We start from the raw sequence: 6,829 nt of genomic DNA on the forward strand, positions 1-6,829 counted from the left end.
TATCCTCGAGGACGACGAGGATTATTTCGAAGCCGCCCTGGAGCCCGGACTGATGGTAGGGCTGGACCTGTCCAGCATGTTTACTTTTCAGTCCCCAGCGAAACCTGGAGGGAGCCCAGCATATTCCCCCCAGGACCCGAACGAGAGGAGTTACATCTGGGCTAAACAGTGCCCAGATGTAGACTCCCAATTTTCTACTGTAAGTACAGAGAGGAGGATTAACTTTCACTAGTTTAATCTTGACTGTGAAACTAACCTTCCTAACAACCAACGTGAGAGGGCTGAGAGACCCGGTGAAAAGACGGGGAGTCTTTCATGATCTGGCCTCAAAGTCTTTCTCAGTTTGTTTCTTACAGGAGGTCCACCTGAAGGATGAAAGCGACAAGCTGACATTCACCAGGGAATGGACGAAGGGAGAATCATGCTGGAGCGTAGGAGGGGTCCACTCTTCTGGAGTGGGAATCCTCCTCGGAAACACAGAGATGACGCTGGTTTCCTCCTTCTCGGTGGTGCAGGGCCGGATCCTGGTCGCAGACATCGACTGGAGGGGGCAGAAGTTGAGAGCGATTAACGTCTATGCTCCGACGGAACCCTCTATCCGGAAGGAAGTGTTTGCTGACCTGGCCAGCTGCTGCACCACCAACAGACAGATGGTGCTCGGCGGGGACTTCAACGTCGACCGGGAGAAGGGGAGCGACGCTAGCTCGGCAGAGCTGGAGTCGCTACTCAAGCAGTTCTCCCTAGTAAACGGCTTCAGACGGTGCCGCCCTAACGATGCCGGAACGACCTGGAAAAACTCCCGGGGAGTGTGCAGCCGCCTGGACTACATCTTCCTGCACACGACCTGCTCCCTGGAGTCGGCGACGGTGTCCCCGGCGTGGTATTCCGACCACGAGCGCTTGACGGTGGTGGCTAACACCAGCCTGCCGGCAGTCGGTCGTGGGTACTGGAAGCTGAACCGGGAGATACTGGAGGAAGACGACTTCAGGGCACTGTTCCGGAAAGACTACGCGAGCTGGGGCGATCTGAGAGACGGCTACAGCTCTGTGGTGGAATGGTGGGAGTCGGTGAAGGACAGGACCCGAACCCTGGCGCAGACGTACTGCAGACGGAAGGCGGCCAGGGAGAGGAAGGAAGCTGCACGACTCCAGAGGCAACTCGAGGAGGAGTACAGCTCGGCTAACGGGGGAGGAGCCATCAATTCAGCCCGGGCACGGGACCTGAAGGAGAGGCTCCGCAGACTGCACATGGAGCAAGGCACAGAGGGAGCATTATGAAAATAATGAAACCTGTTCCTCCTATTTCTTCAACCAGGTCCGGGGAGCCAGAAAAAGAGGGTGATCCACAGCCTGAGACGGGGAGATGGAGAGGAAGTGCTGGACGAGAGCGACAAAGTAGAGGCGGCCACCGCTTTCTACACGGAGCTCTTTTCAGAAAAGCAGACTGAGGTGGAGGCAGGCGATGCTTTTCTGGAGGGGCTGACGGCACGAGTACCGGAGGAGGTGAGGGAGGACTTGGAGGGTCCGATCACAGCCGAGGAGCTGAAGGCGGCGCTCTTGTCCATGGAGAATGGCAAGGTGCCGGGGCCGGACGGACTCCCCAAGGAATTCTACACCTGCTTCTGGGACACCCTGGCGGCAGATCTGGTGGAAGTGGTGCAGGAGATCTTCCGCCGGGGGAAACTCGGAGACACCATGAGGGAGGGCGTCATCTCCCTGCTCTTCAAGGGAGGAGACGCCGCCGACCTCAAAAACTGGAGGCCGATCACGATGCTCTGCGTGGACGTAAAGATCCTGTCCAAGCTCCTGACCGGCAGACTGAGAACCGCCCTCCCCCACATCATCCACAGCGACCAGACGTGTGGGGTGGAGGGGCGATCCGTCAGCTGGAACCTCCAGCTGACCAGAGACGCCATCGCCTGGGCCGAGGACCGGAACGTGCCCATGATGGTGGTCAGCCTGGACCAGGAGAAAGCCTTTGACAGAGTGAACCACAGCTATCTGTTCAGGGTGCTGGAACGCTTCGGTTTCGGAGAGAGTTTCAGCCGCTGGATTCAGATTCTGTACTCTGACGTGGGCAGCAGAGTGAACGTGAACGGAAACCTGGGGGATTTCATTCCCCAGGAATCCGGAGTACGACAGGGCTGCCCCCCTTCACCCCTTCTCTATGTTCTCTTCACAGAGCCCTTAGCAGAGGCGGTGAGACGGGACCCCGTCATCGACGGCCTGGAGATACCGGGAGGCGCGGGGGAAACCCTGAAGATCTCCCAGTACGCCGACGACACGACGCTGTTCCTGAGGTCGGACAGGGGGTTGAGGAGGGCCCTGCAGGTCATGGAGCAATACTCCAGAGCCTCGGGGTCGAAGCTCAACCGCCGAAAGAGCAAACTGAAGTTCTTCGGACCCTGGAAGCACAGGACGACGGCGCCGGAGGGTCTCGAGCTCTGCACGGAGCCCCTCAGAATACTGGGGGTTTCCTTCCAGAGCCAGGACAACGAGACCAACAACTGGACTGAGAGGATCGCCAAGGTGAACGCGAAGCTGGGTCTGTGGAAAACGCGGTCGCTGTCCTACACAGGGAAAGCGATGGTGTTGAAAGCAAACGTCCTGCCGGCTTTGGTTTACCTGGCGGTGGTGTACCCGCTGCCGGCCAGACTCAGACGAGCGCTGCAAGGGATGATCTTCGGCTTCGTCTGGGGCGGCAGGTACGAGTCCATCACGAGAAACCGGATGCGTCAGCCGGTCGAGGAAGGGGGTCGAGATGTCCCACATTTCCCCCTGAAACTCGACTGCATCTTTTTCTGCAACCTCTGTCGGGCGTTGCGGGAGCCCATCGGCCACAAGTACCAGTACTTTGTCAGGCTGTGGCTCTCCATCCCGATGAGGCACTTGGTCCAGTGGTCAAACACTGGGCCCAAGGCAGAGAGGCGACCGGAGTTCTACACCCACGCTGTCAAGTGGAGCAGGAGGTACGAGGCCACGAGATAGCCAGAGCTCTGCACCAACCACAGAGCTCTGTACAAAGAGGTGAGGGGGCACCTGGTCGCCAACGAAAGGCTGCGAGTTCCCAGACAAGTCTGGGAAAGAACGCAGCCGAAAGAACTGGACAACGAACTGAAGGACCTCAACTGGATGGCCGTTCACAAGAGACTGGCCACCAGAGAGGTCCTCTACAGACACTCGATTTCCAGGAATCCGCATTGCCCCCGGGACACATGTTTCGTCGAGGAGACTCAGGAGCACGTTTTCTGGAGCTGCCCCTTCGCCAAGGCGGTGTGGGGCAGAATGGACAACATAATGCAACTCCTGGAAACGAATGCGGTGCTCAGCTACCAGTACATTCTGCTGGGGCTGGCACCTACCGGACTGGACAGGGGGACGCAGTTCCTGATGTGGCTGCTGCTGTCCCTCACAAAGAAAGGCCTGTGGGACGCGAGGAACAATCTCATCCGGCACAACAAGTGGGGAGCGAGGGAGCTGGAAGAGAGGATCCTGGCGGACCTCAGGAGGAGGATGAAGCGCGACGTTGCTAAATGGGGTTTCCCCACGGCAAAGGAGCGCTGGAAAGGCCTATGGACCCTGTACAGGGATTAATGGGTTACAGCAAGCGGTAGGGTTTGGAGGGACTCTCATAATAGCGCAAATCCGCCCACCCTTGCAAGGATTGATAACGGACAATCACCGCCGTTCCGCCGTGGTTTTAATTTGTGGAGTGTTATTGTGTGAGATGTTTTCCTTTTGAGATGTGTTTTTTTTCCGGAATAAAGTCTATTTTATAAGAAAAAAAACCCAGTACTGGAAGCTGAACACCCAGGTCCTGTCCGAGGCAGAATATTTAGCCCGGATAGCGGACCTGATGAGCAGCTTCCAGAGGAAAAGGTGGGTTTCCAACAGCGGTCCTCTGGTGGGAGGCCTGTAAGAAGGCCATCGCCAGGACCTCTGTGGGCTACTGCCGGGACAGGAAGTCTGTGGGTAGGGAGGTTCTAGCTGCCTTGCAAAAAGAGCTAGAAGCCTTATATGCGGCCTTTAATGGGGGTGCTCGACCCACTTCTTCAGCGCGGTCCGTGCACGCCAGGCAAAGACCAACTTCGAGGCGCTGCGCCGAGCCGATGGCTCGGTCACGAAGGATGGATTGGAAATGGAGGAATGCGCCTCGGAGTTTTATAGGTCCTTGTTTGAGGAAAAACCAGTGGACACGGGCAGGTGGGAGAAGTGGTTGACGGGCCTAGAGGGGGGATCTGACGGCCACCGAACTAAGGGAGACAATGGCCGGATTGCGTAGGGGAACTGCCCCCGGGGTCGACAGCCTGCCCATAGACTTTTATGTTGCCTTCTGGGACATCTTGCAGCCCATGCTCATGGAGGTCTTTGACGAGATACTACAGGTCGGGGAGATGGGGACATCAATGAGGGTGGGGGTGATGTCGCCCTTTTTGAAGATTAGGGACAAGACAGATCTGGAAAACTGGAGGCCGATCCAGTTGCTCTGCACAGACTATAAGATCTTAGCAAAGGTACTGAGCAGACGGCTAAGGAAGGTTATGCCAGATCTGGTCTGTAGAGATCAGACCTGTAGTGTGGAGGGTCGGAAAATGGAGTGGAACCTCCACGTTATCAGGGACAAGGTAGCGTGGGTGGAAGAACAGGGACTGGAGCTCATGCTGGTCAGCCTCGACCAGAGCAAGGCTTTTGACAGGGTTCACCATGCCTTCCTCTGGGAGGTGCTGACACGGCTGGGTGTGAGCCACGCTTTCATCAGGTGGGTCAAAATCCTGTACAACGGGGCAGTGTCCCGAGTTTGTATTAATGGGAGGCTGGGAGTAGGGGTTCCAGTCAGTCAAGGGGTGAGGCAGGGCTGCCCCCTGTCGCCGCTCCTCTATGTCCTGTACTCCGAGCCCCTCCTCCACGCAATCCTTAAGGACCCCCTGATCGAGGGCGTGGTAGTCCCGGGCAGTGGAGGCGAGCAGGTAAAAATCGCAGCTTATGCCGACGATATCTCCCTGTTCCTCACTTCCGAAAGGAGTATGCACCAAGTACTTGAGCTGATGGAGGATCTCTCAGCTGGCACTGGGTCTTGTTTAAACAGGGCCAAGTTTGCCATCAAGTACTTTGGCAAGTGGAAGGACAGGAGAGACGAGGTCGCGGGCCTTCCCCTGGAGCCGGGCCCATTAAAGGTCTTGGGCATCCGATTTCACTCGGGCGATCCCGCTAGATTGAATTGGGAAGAGAAGCTGCGAAAGGTAAAGCAGAGGTTGGGCATGTGGCAGGACAGGGCACTTTCTCACTCCGGGAAGGTCCTAGTAATTAAGGTGGACATCCTGCCTCTGGCCAGGGTGTTCCCTTTGCCCGCCTGCTTGAGGAAAGACCTTGTGCGAGCTATCTTCCGGTTCATCTGGGGCGCGGGTTATGAGTACATCGCCCGGGTGCACATGTATAGACCGGTAGAGGAAGGGGGAAGAGCCGTTCCAGATTTGCCGGCCAAACTGGACACCATTTTTGTGTCCGGCCTGTGTAAGATCCTGGCTGAGGACCCGGACCACCTCTGCGTCTGCTTCATTAAGCTGTGGCTAGCTGCTACGATGAGGCACCTAGTGGTCTGGTCTAATAGGACACCTTAGGCCGAAAGGCTGCCCCTGCATTATGGGCATGCTGTGAAATGGTTGAAAAAGCACCCAAAGCCAAGGAGGGGCGGGCGTCCTTAGACCACAGGGCCTTATATCGAGCAGAAGTAGCGAAAACGTCTCCGGCCGTGGTAGGGGTCTCGGAAGAGGGCTGGCGGCAAATACAGCCTGCTGGTCTCGACAACAGGCTTAAAGACCTCAATTGGCTGACCGTCTGGAATCGCTTGCCCGTTCGGGAGGTACTGCAGAGGCATGGCCTGTCGAGACAGAACCAGTGTCCCTGCCCGAACTGCTCTGAGGTCGAGACAGTCGTGCATGTGTTTTGGGAGTGCACTTTCACGCAAACGGTGTGGAATCAGTGTGAATGGTTGTTGGCACGTGTGTCTCAGGATTTTATTTTAACAAGCCAGGCAGTAGTGAGGCGAATCCCGAGACCACGTAAGTGGAATCGTGGGTTCCTCTTATGGATGGTGATCAGCCTGGTGAAATGGTATGTGTGGGTTGCACGGAGAGAATGGGTGGACCATGGGAGAGGAGATACATGTGAGAGTCTTGTATGAAAGGTTCGGCGCGACATCATGAGGAGAGTGAAATGGGACATTGCACGGTGGGGCTTCGAAGCGGTGAAAGACCGCTGGAAGGGGTTAATTTCTTTAGGGTGATTCTGGGAGGGTGTGGTTACATAAGGAAATGTAAAGGTATGTAAATTGTTTTTGCATTTTTCTAATAAAAAAAAATTATCAGTTTAATATCTGATACGTCCCCCATCGGGGGACCACATATTAAACGGATTTTGGGAACAGGGAGCTGGATCAGGAGCTTGCTCCGTCCTCTCCACGCATCGGCCCGGTATTGCAGCACCTCCAGGAGCGGTGCACCACCTTCTCTCAGCGGTGAAAAGACAGACGTAGCTAGCTAGCTAGCGAGCAAGCAAGCGAAGTGGACTGGAGCTCCTTCTTCTCCGGTCTCTTCTCTCGTCCATCTGTGTGTCTGTGTCTGTCTCTCTCTCCCCCTCCCCGTCTCCATTCCCGTGCTCCCTCTGTGCGCTTTCCCGCGTCTCGACAAGCAGGCTGGCCCCCTTTTCGGCTCCCGGGCGTTTTCCCTCCAAAAAATGTAGTTTTTTCAGCCTTTTCCGAGGGAGGCAGGCGTGGGGTGGGTGCGTGCATGCGTGCGTGCGTGCGTGCGTGCGTGCGTGCGTGCGTCCCCGTC

At 56.6% G+C, this 6,829-nt stretch overlaps 1 pseudogene; it reads left to right on the forward strand.

Annotated features, from left to right (window-relative positions):
* Nucleotides 1–6,326: 6,326 nt before the first annotated feature.
* Nucleotides 6,327–6,503, forward strand: LOC148647653 (U2 spliceosomal RNA; annotated as a pseudogene).
* Nucleotides 6,504–6,829: the final 326 nt, after the last annotated feature.

This window comes from Lepisosteus platostomus, chromosome 15, assembly GCF_059453375.1.
Source record: "Lepisosteus platostomus isolate fLepPlt1 chromosome 15, fLepPlt1.hap1, whole genome shotgun sequence".
NCBI classification, from domain to species: Eukaryota; Metazoa; Chordata; class Actinopteri; order Semionotiformes; family Lepisosteidae; genus Lepisosteus; species Lepisosteus platostomus.